Consider the following 13,953-nt stretch of genomic DNA (forward strand, 5'->3'; position numbering starts at 1 on the left):
ACTTTATATAAAACACTTTAGTCTTTAGTTTTCACTGTTTTATTCAGTTCAACAGAAGGCACGTTTTCACAACCAAAAAATCAAATATAGTAATGTATTTTACAGTTCAGTAAATTCAGTTAAAGCAGAAATAAAACAAACAATATACCACTGTAAACACAGAAAAACACAATTGTGCACAAGTGGGCTCATGGATCTCATCAACATCCCAAGCAATGTCTTCTCTCGTTAAGCATCGGGGAAAATATACCCTTGTGTGGAAAAAAATTCCTTTACAGGATTCAGAAATGGCGAGTAAGGGGGGAAAGTACACAAATTCTAACTGATCATGGTTGGTGAACCATGCAGTTCTGGACCAGAGCAGCCTGATGGAAACTAACATTATCCCTGACAACAACAAACATGGGCTGCTCTGGTCTATTTTGTAGCGGCTGCATCATGAAGTGCATTCAGATATGTGATATTTACCTTCAAAGTCAGACCATGGTTTGTCACATGGTCCACCAAATTTGCTCTTATGTCATCTGAAATATTTGTCCTTGAATGGCCTCTTCAACTATATCCTCTACCTCTACCTCTCCATGCCTCCAAGTTCTCAAAATGGCTAAACTGAGGGCTTATTGTAGCTTGATGATTGGTGTTCAACAATGACAGTAAGTCAAGTACAAGTATTTTCAATTACCCAAGTGTGTTGTGTTTTGAATAGATGTGTTTTCCCAGTGGTACACTGAGATTTCCTTTTTGAACTAAGTGTCTTATGCATGAAATAGTGTGTAGTAGAAAGGAGCAAGTGTGTTGCAGCATTTCAACTAAAGTCCAAAGCAGCGCTTTTGTTTAAGGTATGGTTACACTTTGTTTAAGATATAGTAACAAGATATAGTGTTCAAGGAATGGGTAAAAACTGTAAAAAAAAATTTTTTTAAAAAAGAGCAAAAAACGAAAATCACAAACTTCTCAGAAAACAAAGGTTTTTGTGCTTTTTCCTCTATTTCTCCCAAACCGATTTGTTTCTGGTTTTTTTATGGCACATCACAAATGTCAAAGATTGAAATTGTCACTCGAAAGTTTGTTTTTGATGCCATCATCCTCCACTAAAATGGGTTTGTGGACAAATGGCCATGTGACTGAAACTGAGCGAAAGCTATTCACATTGCATTGTGGGATTTGGAGTCCAGTAGAAGAATGCAAAAACAGCAGAATTATTTTTTAATTTCATTGTTTTTAATTCATTCTTACTGTGATTTCTTGTGTTTTTTTTGCCACAAAGGTAAGACAGTGTGATGTCATATTTGTTATGCTTTGTTTATGGCTTCCACCGTGATACAGTATGTGGTCACTGCGGGTGTTTTCGTGGAAGCCACAACATCGTCATTGTTTTGTCAACAACCTTTCAATCCAAGAAAACTGCAGAAATGTCAGCTTGGCAGAGTTTTTGGGGTCACACTGGCATCAGAAGTGGATGACTTAGAAGTACAGCTTAAAAAAATGTTAGATGTGTAGTTAAGCCTCTTTAAACAGGGACAAAAGTGTGTGGATTTTTCACACCCACTCCTTTTATTGTACATGTAATTATTGTGTTGGAAAGGTAAGATGTCAACCCAGAAATATGTAAAGGGAAATATTTACATTTTTTTTTTTAACTTTTTACTGCTTGGAGAAATTGGCATACACATGTTTTGATCTTTAAATTTTGTTCAAAGAACAGTTGCACAAATAATGCTACCAATGACCATTTGAGTTCCAAATAGCAACAGTATATCAAAATAATAATAATAATAATAATTAAATGGTAAGGGCTTAGTCACTGTCAGTGTGTCATTGGATCCAATCTCTTCAATCTCACGTCTCAATAAGACAAATATATATATATGTATATATATACAGTATATATATATTATTTTTACTTTGTCTGCACATGCTGTCAAAGGTCAACACTACAAGAAGTGCAATCTCTTTAACACAGCAATGCATGTTTTGTTATTGCAATTAAACAAATTAATTTACTTTATTGCATAATTGTGACCATATCACCAGCCCTCCCTAAGGAAGGGTAAGAAACACTTTATTAAAGGATATAAAAAGAGAGGGCAGTGTTACACCTAGGTGAGGTGGAAGGGAACAGGTAAGAGGGAGTCAGGGTAGGAAAATTGAACGGATGGGGAAGAGTTGATTATTTTAAGGTAAGAGTGAGATGTGTAGTTGTGTAATATGTTCATCCAGTCTGGTGACAATTGTGGAGAAATTGAAGCGGGTGACACAGCACCCAGCTTAAGTATAAGGAAGGAGTGAGTGGTTATACCTAAAACTGGTATTTGGGATCAACGTGTCTAAGGTTAAGCCCAGTACGAGCTTACCCCACAGCCCAAGGCCAGTGCATCCACGACCAATGTTTGTGCAAGAGCCACTTTTGCCAATCCAGGTGCAGACAAATAAATATTGAAAATGTGAGCTGTGATAGCATTATGTGCACGATCCCAGTGGTTAAAAATGCTGTTTGTCCTAAAGGTCGACAATTCAGCACGTGAAATTGAAAATCTGTAATATTTTGTCTCTTGTATCTCAGATTCCTTCCTCTTAATGGTTTTCAGTGCCAATTTGCACTATTGCTGCAGTCACTTGTTTTATTAAGAGACAGTGATAACCAAGTGCCTGTTTCTATATTTTGTAATTTCTCTTGTTGCCTACCCATTGCCCACTCACACATTCCTACATTAATTTGCTCACACATACTGTTACACTGTTTACTTTGTGTTGTTGTTTTATAAATTCATGTTGATAAAAAAAAATTAAAAATGTATGCAAGACAAAACCAAGTCATTTGAAAGTAAGCCCTTTGTTTAACTGCTAATGATTTGCAATAAAAAGTTTCTGAACATGCTATTCCTTCCTTCCTTATTATTTGTTGTGTTTTAATTGTGCCATACTGTATTAACATTTAGCAGGCACTAACTCAGGAGTCTGCAACCTGCGGCTCTGGAGCCTTATGTGGCTTTCTTATGCAATGGCTTACTATAGCTTTAAAAACAATGTTGAAACAAAAAGGTATTTTCTTACAGATGGTATTAATGATTACTGACAATCTGTAAACCTGAAAATAAATCATGTTGTGCAATAACTCTACCACATTCCTACTTCACCTCCTGCCAAATCTACAGACCATCAACTTTCCTTGGTTTTAAAACCCTGGTAAAATAACTACATGAAGTAAAAGACTATTCTGAAAACATTTTTAGATTTTAATTGTGTGGGAAAGGATTTATTTAACTGCCGATGCATCGGCTAAATATGCATGTTTGTTATGTAGCAAGAAATTAGCAACCAATTCAATTCAACTTTATATAGTGCAAATTCAACAAAGTCATCATAAAACACTTTAACAAAAAAAAAGAGGCCATAGTAAGAAAAAAAGAACACAACAAGATCCACATGAACAAGCGTTTAGCAACATTTAGCATGTGTTGACCGATGTTATCAAATTCAAGTTATAAATACATGAACTAAAAAAAAAAACTTCTTTATATAACATTTTGTAAACGTAAAGTGAAATGCGTAAGAATTTGAAAAAGCAAGATACTCTTTTGTTGTTATTTCTTGATGTCAATTTATTCATTTTATTTTAAACAGTTTCTTAAGTTGTCATTTACATCAGTGATTCTCAAATGGGGGTACAAGTACCCCTAGGGGTACGCAATGGCACTACAGGGGGTACTTGAGGGAGACTGTGGAAAATTAACAAATAAAAGCATTAAAAATATTGGGTGTATCATGTTTATTTTTAGTTAAAAATTATAATCATAATAATGATTATGGAAATGATCTTCATTAGAACATAAACTGAACTGAAAATACAAGAGTCAGTCTTGGTCCCACACAAGGTGGGATGACCGGAAAATGATAAAAACTATAGAAATAAACCTATTCATGAGGCACTAAATACGATTTAATTCCACTTATTCACAAAATGAAATTCTTTCAAATGTGTGTCACTTATCAATTCCATCATTATGCTCTATAGTTGTTTCTTCACAGTATCCTGAGCAAAATGTTGTAGTTGGACATAAGAGGGTTCTTGAATTCAGAAATAAAAGAAAGGGGGTACTTGAGCCAAAAGAGTTTGAGAACCATGGATTTACGTGATCGAAATAAATTACTAAATTAAATCAAATCACCAAGAGCCTTCTTGCTTTCTGACAGTTGTATTAATGACTACACCACTGTGTTGCCCATGTGTTATTTCATTTATTTAAAAAACCCAAAACCCACAAATTATGTGAATAAATATGTCAAATAAAAGTGCTCTAAAGTCTACATACATCTTCACAAAAAAAAAGAAAGCTTTGGTGATTTTCTTAAAAAGCCTGCTAAATAAGAATCCTTTCACTACACACACAAAAGTCAATGTTTAATCTGACTATTAGGCATATTTAGAATGAGTGGTCTTCAGAATAGAGATTATAGTCATGTCTGGCCTATTTAATCATGCCACAGCCAGTGTCCTGGATTATAGGATTTGCAGCTTCCGTGCTCATTGTTTTTCAGGTGAAGTAGGCCAATGGATTGTAAAAGCAAGACACCCCCCCCCCCCCCCCCCCCCCCCACCCACCCCAGCTGCTGCAGTCCTGTTAGTCAATGACACATAACATTATCCACATGTTGTTGTACCAGCCTTTTCCATGGACACAGCGAAGGTTGAGGCTGGGCTCCAACAATCATTGACAGACCTTTCTAAATACTAGACACTATACGGTCTACCATGATCTGGTCTACTGAGGACATCAGACTTTGTATCACTTTGACATATAAAGTCTATAACAAAACAAAAAAACACTTTGGCTAAATTGAAGCAAAAAATGTGAGTAAATGTCTTTGTGTGCAGTAATAAACACACAATAACACGTGCAATCTATTTAGCCTATTTCCCTCTATTAAAGGGGTCTGCAACCTATGGCCCACTGGTTCCGCCCCTGTGGCTCAGTGACCAATCACCGTGCACCTCTGACTATCAAGTATGTCATCAGGTTTGTTCTTTGTCATTCAACATAAGTAATACACCTTTACTGACAACTATCAGCAACCAAAAGAGGAGAAATCTTTGCTCCATGTCAAAGATGTAAAGAGAGTCCGTCTTACTCCACAGATCTTTGGCAGTGTTAGCACTAGAGTGAAGCCCTGCCTCCCCAGTGACCACGAGCAGATTGATCAGTGTCAACCTGTCAAGTTCTGGATTGGAAAATATAGGACATTTTCTGGTGCCTGCTACTAGCCATCCCACCACCCCAATCATGCTCCAGTATCCCTTATTATTTTAAGACAGGTATATAAGAAATTTCTCAACCACAGAATGTGGTAGGCCTACCTTTGTTGACATTGAAATGCTGTAAACATTCCGATGTTATAATACAGTCTAGATGAAAACAAAAAAGATTATATGAAGAACATTTTTAAAATTTACTATACACAGTTATTATACAAGTCAACACATTGCTAAGTTATTGTTAATTTCACATTGCTTGTCTTTAAGGTAAATATTCACATTTTCTTTTCATTACATATCAGATATATATTTTCATATTTCTCATGCTCACTCATGTGGTTCTCTGGTATTCACTAATGACTTTTATTATTTTTTATATTTATACTTTATATTATTGCAGACTTTACATCCTTTCAACACTTTTTTTGGAAGGACTGTATTTGTGGCACTTGTGCTTGGTGGATTTTTCATGCTGACTTTCGTCGTTCCTTCCGCCGTGGGAGACGCTAAAATCTCAGTTACAAATCTTACTACAAAACGCATAACTGGGCCCCATCCCACTCCTCTTTAGGAAGGTAAACTCACAGTCCCATTTTTCAAGGTATTTACACTACTTCTTAGTTTTTTCACAGAAACTCTTACATCGATCCATCTCTCTTCTTAGTTGTTTCCCGGTTTGATCCACCTGTCAACACTAATCTTACTGCCACCCAGGCCGCTGCAGATGGCAGTTCTTGTGAGGCTACAGCTTCCCGTTTGGAGAGGCAGAGGAATGTTTTTATTTTAATTATTATTACATTATAAGATGGGATATTTACGGTAGAATACTAATACATGAGGATGGTGAGAAAGAGGGGTAAAATACGGTAGTTTCCTGGCCAAAGTGGGAGACTTAACAGATATGGTCAATATTGCTAAGTAAAGTTGCTGAAATGTCATTAAAGTTGTTCAAACACTCACTTATTCTTAGACTTTTTTTATTTAAAGGTGGAAGATGAGCAAATCTATCAGTTTTAAAACTGCAGTCCGCAATATTGGAAAGCGAGCAAGACCACCAGTCTTTTTTGACTTCACTTAACATAAATACTTTTTTTTGGAAAATATAAAACAAAAACAGTCTTTTTGAACTGACATATTTTGTCTGTATGTGCCTGTACCTGTCATATTTTTTCCAAATATGTAACACGTGAGTTGACCTCATGCTGAAACATGACTTGTTGCAAGAAGAAAATGGTTAAAACAGTAACTCACAATGGTTTGGACAAGTAAGTTTAATCTGATTACTGAAAAACAAAAAGGTAACGCTTTACTATGTAACTAAGTTTATTTATTATTATTTATTTGTGTATCCGCTGGCTCTCCTAAACTTCTTTCTGTGTCTCGAACAAACTCAAAATAATGGTGGTGTAGCAGCTATTTATCATTCCTCTCTCCTAATCTATCCTAAACCAAAGGCCAGTTACACTTCCTTTGAAAGCCTGGTTCTAAATTTATCTCATACTGAATCAAAAACCTGCCAGCCAGTCTTATTTGCGATAATTTACCGTCCTCCAGGCCCTTATTCTGAATTTCTATCAGAATTCTCTGAGTTTATATCAAACTTAGTCCTCAGTTCTGATAAAATACTGATAGTATGAGATTTTAATATCCATGTGGACAAAGATAGTGATAACCTGAGCTCAGCCTTTATGTCCCTTATAGACTCAGTTGGATTTTTTCAAACTATTAATGAAGCTACTCATCGTTTAAATCATACTCTTGATCTTGTTCTAACATATGGCCTTGATATTAATGAACTAAAAGTCTACCCTGAAAATCCTCTGCTATCAGATCACTTTTTAATATCTTTCAACATTATCCTAGAGGATCTCGCACTGTGCAATAAAATAGTTACGAGTAGAAATCTGTCCAATAGTGCTGTGGCTAAATTTAAAGAGGCCATTCCTGCTGCCTTAAACTCAGTGCACCATCCAATAAATAACTATGACATTAATTATAACCCCTCTCAACTGGATCTGCTTGTCGATAGCTCTGCTAGTCTACTAAAATCCACCTTGGACTCAATTGCCCCATTGAGGGAAAAACCTATTAAAAGTCAGAGGAAAGCTCCGTGGTTTAGTTCTGAAACTCACACACTCAAACAAACAACCGTAAATTAGAGAGAATGTGGCGCTCCAATAAAACAGAGGAGTCACGAATACTCTGGCAAGAAAGCCATAGTAAATACATGACAGCCTTACGACATAGTCGATCTACATACTACTCCTCACTAATTGAAGAAAATAAAAATAATCCGAGGTACCTTTTCAGCACTGTAGCCAGGCTAACACAAAGTCAGAGCTCTATTGAGCCCATGATTCCTCTAGCCCTCAGCTGTGAGGACTTTATGACATTTTTTAACGATAAAATTCATAAGATTAGAGATAAAATTAGCCACTCCCTGCCTTCACCTGGGCCTGCTGTACCATTAAATGTAAATAGGCCTAACCTAAACTGTTTCACACATATAGGACTTCAGGAACTTAACTCTATTATTTCATCCTCCAAACCATCGACCTGCCTTTCAGATCCGATCCCAACGAAGCTGTTTAAAGAAGTTGTTCCCCTGGTCTGCCCATCTTTGTTGGAGACAATAAATATATCCTTATCAATAGGCTACGTGCCACAGTCCTTTAAAGTAGCTGTAATCAAACCCCTTCTCAAAAAACCTACTCTTGATTCCAGCACTTTAACAAACTACAGGCCTATATCTAATCTTCCTTTTATTTCAAATTTCTTGAGAAAGTTACTCTGTGACTTCCTTCAAAACAACAGCCTGTTCGAGGACTTCCAGTCAGGTTTTAGAGCTCAACACAGCACAGAGACTGCTTTAGTTGAAGTAACTAATGATCTACTCTGGGCTTCAGATGAAGAACGACTCTCAGTGCTGGTTTTATTAGATCTTAGTGCAGCTTTTGACACTATAGATCACTATATTCTACTAGAGCGATTAGAGGAATGACTTGGAATCACAGGGACTGCCCTAAATTAGTTTAAGTCCTACCTATCTGATAGGTACCAGTTTGTACAAGTGAATAATAAGTCTTCTGTGTACACTAAAGTAAGCTACGGGGCTCCTCAGGGCTCTGTGCTCGGTCCAATCCTCTTCTGTATCTATATTATCCCCCTTGGTCATGTTATGAGAAAATACTCTGTTAACTTTCACTGCTATGCTGATGATACCCAACTGTATGTATCAATGAAGCCAGGTGAGACAAATCAGCTATCTAAACTTGAGGCCTGTCTAAAGGACATTAGGGCCTGGATGGACCAAAATTTTCTTCTTCTTAACTCAGACAAGACTGAGGTCATTGTACTGGGCCCACGAAACCTTAGAGAAACCTATGCTAGCCTAACTGCCCTAGATGGCATTACTCTGACATTAAGCACAACTGTTAGAAACCTTGGGGTTCTATTTGATCAGGATTTATCCTTCAACTCTCACATAAAACAAACTTCAAGAACTGCCTTCTTTCATCTCCATAACATTGCTAAAATCAGATCTATCCTGTCTCAGAGCGACGCCGAAAAGCTAGTCCATGCTTTTGTTACCTCTCGACTGGATTATTGTAATTCTCTTTTAGCAGGCTGCCCGAGCAAGTCGCTTAAGACACTTCAGCTGGTTCAAAATGCTGCAGCACGTGTACTGACTAAAACTAGGAGAAGAGATCACATTACTCCTGTATTAGCCTCTCTGCATTGGTTTCCCATAAAATATAGAATAGAATTCAAGATTCTTCTTCTCACTTATAAAGCCCTAAATAGACAGGCACTAGTCTATCTCAAGGAGCTTGTAGTGCCATACAATCCCCCCAGAACACTACGCTCTCAAAATGCTGGACTACTCGTTGTTCCAAAAGTAGTATAGGAGGAAGAGCTTTCAGTTATTAGGCCCCACTTCTCTGGAACCATCTACCAACCACGGTTTGGGGGGCAGACACCCTCTCTACCTTTAAGGTTAGGCTCAAAACATTCCTCTTTGGTAAAGCTTTTAGTTAGGAACCAGCTCATAGCTAAGATGCAATAGGCATAGACTGCCGGTGGGGGGGTCTGGCATGCTCGGTTGGAGAGAGGTTGGAGAGGGCGTTAAGAGAGAGGTCATTTAGGTTATAGAGGGACCGGAGAGGGTCCCATTCCTCTCTCTAACACTCCCTCTGTGTCTGCTTCTTCCCTTGTGTGTTTGCTCCTGTACTCCTTCTGGCTTTTGTCTTGCAGGTCCGTGGGATCCCTAGTGTGGAGTTACAGAGTCTCAACAACTCTGTCTCCACCCTCTCCTCTGCACACACCCAACACAGCATAACGTGGATGGCTGTTCATCATAGGAATGGGATCCACACAAGGTTCCTGCTGCTTAACAGAAGGTTTTCCTTGCCGCCATGATGAATTCATGTTGGGTGTGGAATACATATGTATGTGTATATACGTATATATGCATATGTGTGTATCCATAAAATGAAGAGTCCGTCCTTAAGACTGCTCTACTGTAAAGTGTCTTGAGATACCATCGGTTATGATTTGGCGCTATACAAACAAAAGACTGATTGATTGATTGATTGATTGATTGATTGATTGATTGATTGATTGATTGATTGATTAATTGGGTGGAAATTGGAAGAAAAAGCAAAAAACGTTTTGGTATATTATTATTTTTCTCTCCAGTTATTGTGACTCCTCCAGTCCCTCCAATAGTTCAGGCTTTTTCCAAGTGTAGACATTGACAAGTTCCTCAAAGAGAAACAGAAAGAGGGAAAAAAAGGTTTAACCATTTCACTGCATATAGATAAATATTATGGTTACATCATACTTGTCAAGTTTTAAATTTGAAAATAAGGGACATTTTCTGGCGCCCACTACGAGTCGTCCCACCCGCCCAACCAAGCTCCAGTATCCCTTCCATTTTAAGATAGGTGTACAAGAAATGTAAAATACCCACTTATCAACCACTTACTAAATACAATTATGTGATTAGAATCTGGTAGGTCGACCTTTATTAACATTAAAATGCTGTGAACATTCCTACTAGGGCTGGGCGATATGGACCAAAACTCCTATCTCAATGTATTTTCTCAAAATGGTGATATACGATATAAATCTCGATAATTTTATCAAATAAAGTCAGACCAGAAAAACAATTCTGGGTTAAATTTGCTGAAGCAAAATGTTACACAGCTGCACAACATGTGCACTCAGAAATTCATCTAACTGAGCTTTACATGTTGTTCTGAGAAGTGAAAGCAGTGACTCCTAAAACTAGTATTTTGATACATAATATGCTATATATATATATATATATATATTGAAAATAAGGGATATATATATATATATATATATATATATATATATATATATATAGATAGATATATGAAATATTATAGTTTTCTATATCGCCAAAATAGAAAACTCAATACATCTTGAATCTCGATGGGCCCAGCCCTAATTCCTAAATTATAAAACAGCCTAAATAAAAACATAAATGGGTATATGAAGCACGTGTTTATTTAATATACTTACAGTTTATATACAAGTCAACACATTGCATATGTATTATTAATTTCACGCTGCTTGTCTTTAAGTTAGACATTAACATTTTATTTCATTACATATTTTCTTTTCATTTCTCATGATCACTCATGTGGTCCTCTGGTATTCACTAATGACTTATTAGACATATTTATTACAGACTTTACATTCTTTAACTCTTTTTAAAGCAGTGTAAATTTGTGGAGCTTGTGATTGACTGATTTTTCATGGTGACTTACGTCGTTCCTTCCGCTGTGGTTGATGATAAAATATCAGTTATTAATCTAACAGAACATGTAACTGTGTCACATCCTGCTGCTCTTTAGGAAGATAAACTCTGTGTCTCATTTTACAACGTATTTTCACTAGTTCTTAGTTTTTTTCGCTGGAACGTCTTTATTCATCATCTCTTTTCTGAGCTGACACCCAGGCTGTTTCAGGTGGCAGTTCTCGTGAGGCGAGTGACGCCGTTCAGTTCAGTAAGGCATCTTGTAATTATTATTGCATTCAAATACGGGATATTTACGGGAAAATAATAAGGAGTAAAATACGGGAGTTTCCCGGCTAAAACGGGATACTTGACAGGTATGGGTTACATACAAATATTTACAGACAGTTCAAAGAACCCAGAGACAGGTCATGTGTCAGCAGCAGATGAGCAGATGTTGTACCAGAACTAGGGGTTAAGCAAGGGTAACTGGACATCTATCAGTATTCATGGCACGTCAGTGGGTGAGATGTTCAACCATTGAGACTATTAATAAGCACAGGCTCTTTATCAGCACAAGAGACTTTACAATTATCAGAATCAAGTGGAAGAAAAGGTCTTATTTGTGAAATGTACATTAAAATATGAATATAAGAGTACATGTCAAATATGTTTGGGTGTCATCACATGTTGGGGAACATGGAAATGAAATAACGGACAAATGTGTAGGGAGATAAGGGTAGTTAATAATAGGTTATATGAATGAGAATATTAATTTTGATTATTAATATTAGCTCAACAAATGCCAGGGTGCCACCTCTTAAAAAGAGGAAATATGTCTAAGTTTTTCTTTAGACTAAACCAAGTATTAAATCAGGGAAGTGGAGTCCTACCGCACATGTACACCTAAAATACACATTTAATAAATCAGAGGAATCAACTATTACAGTTTAACCTTTTATTTGCATAATTCAGTAAGAAACAAGAACAATGTGTTGATTAAATCATAATGAAATGCATTTCTAAGCTAATAAAAGTGAGGATTACATGTAGTAAAGTGAATCACTGTTCTAAACTAATCTTGACTAACTATAGTAAAATCAAAGAATAAAATCATAAAGCGAGCTCATAAAACAAAGAGGGAAAGACAGACAGGGGATAACGGACAAACGTAGATGTGGTGGATTGTGAGTGGTGTGTCAAGAGGGTCCAGCTGCAGAACCTCCATGCCCAGCTCCTCCGTGCCCAGCTCCAGAAGTGACATCAGGAAATGAAGAAAAAAATACAAAATAAAACCGATAGCATAGCCATGGCGGCAAGGCACTTCCGGAAGATTTATCTGTATTTTAATACCTTTGTTAACCAAAGGTTTCTGTGCGTTTTAATACCTTTGTTAACTGGATTCCTCAGCAGTGTTACATTGAAAAAACAAAGTATGAAGCACCTCATCAACAACAATAAATTGATCAGCATTTCCGTGAATGATTTTGATCGTTTGGATTTCCTCTAGAGACAAAATCTTTTTATTTGTGCTGAAGTCCTATCACAACCTCTTTGTTTTTTAACCTTAAAACGGGGATAAATGTAGGATAAATTCAATGTTTAAAGATTCACAGCATTGTGAATACCATAAAATTTTAAGTACAACACATGAAGGTAAAATATTTCATTACGTCCGTTTTATGACAACTGTGCAGTGACGTGCCGTCAGGGTAGGCAAGGTAGGCAGTGCCTACCCAAGGGTGAATTGATATTTTTATTATTTGTTTTAATTATATATATATATATATATATATATATATATATATATATTTTTTTTTTTTTTTAATTATCATATAATTATAAATTAGTTATTTTTCCATTTCCAATAGCCTACAGTACCTATAAGTTTGAAAGTGTCCGTATTTTGTGCATTTCGTAGCCCAGATTACTAAACAGCGCTATTTCCTGGAACAGCTGCAGTCTTTTTTTTTTTTTCACTCCGCTGTAAGAGTGGGAGGCCACGCCCCCTCCCAAAGGCATGTTGCTCTTCTACCTCCGCTCCCATTGCGTGTTTTTTACGTGTTTGCGCATGCGCAGTCAGGTCCCCAAGATGACAACCATATATGTGCAAAGGCAGTGCAGAGAGCTGCCTTTTATGGATAAAAGGCACCACAAAAAAAAAAAATCTCATAATTATGACTTTCTCCTAATTATGACTTTCAATCTCATAATTATGACTTTCTATCTCATAATTATGACTTTGTTTCCCATAATTATGACTTTCTTTCTCATAATTATGACTTTGTTTCCCATAATTATGACTTTCCTTGGTGAATTTTTTTTTTTTTTTAGTGGCTCAAACGGGCTTCCATAAATATGTATTATGAATATGATCTAGGGTTTTTTTTTTTTTTTTTTTTAGCTTGAGTAGTCCGAGATCCACACTCCACATCCACTGGTGGCGGTAATGCACCAAATGTTGTTTGCCAACCGTCATAAAATTCCACCAAAGAAGAAGAACGGAGACGAGCCAAAGATGGATTCCTCTGTTTATCTGCAGCTGCGGAATTTTCTCCACAACGGAGAACTACCTCAAAGTGTAGCAGAGCGCAGAAATATAAAACGAATGGCGCCCAGTTTCATCGTCAAGGGTAACTAAATGTTTAAATTGTCACCTAGTTAAAACAGGCTCAAATGAATGGTGAGAATGTGGTTTATATTTTCACACTCTCGGAAATCTCGCTCTCGTTCTGTTCTCGCGCGTGAGTTCAGTGGTGAGGGATAAACTCACCTTGGCTGACAGAGATTTAGATTATTTTTTACCGTTAGAGCAAACGTGGTATCGGTCTCCAAGGTAGAGACCAAGTTAGCTGCTAAAGCTAATGCTGTACTCGAGCTTAAAATTCAGGTTTTCCCTGTTTTTTAAACAGTGACCAATCAGTTGATCAGT

Source organism: Gouania willdenowi, chromosome 24, assembly GCF_900634775.1.
Source record: "Gouania willdenowi chromosome 24, fGouWil2.1, whole genome shotgun sequence".
NCBI classification, from domain to species: Eukaryota; Metazoa; Chordata; class Actinopteri; order Blenniiformes; family Gobiesocidae; genus Gouania; species Gouania willdenowi.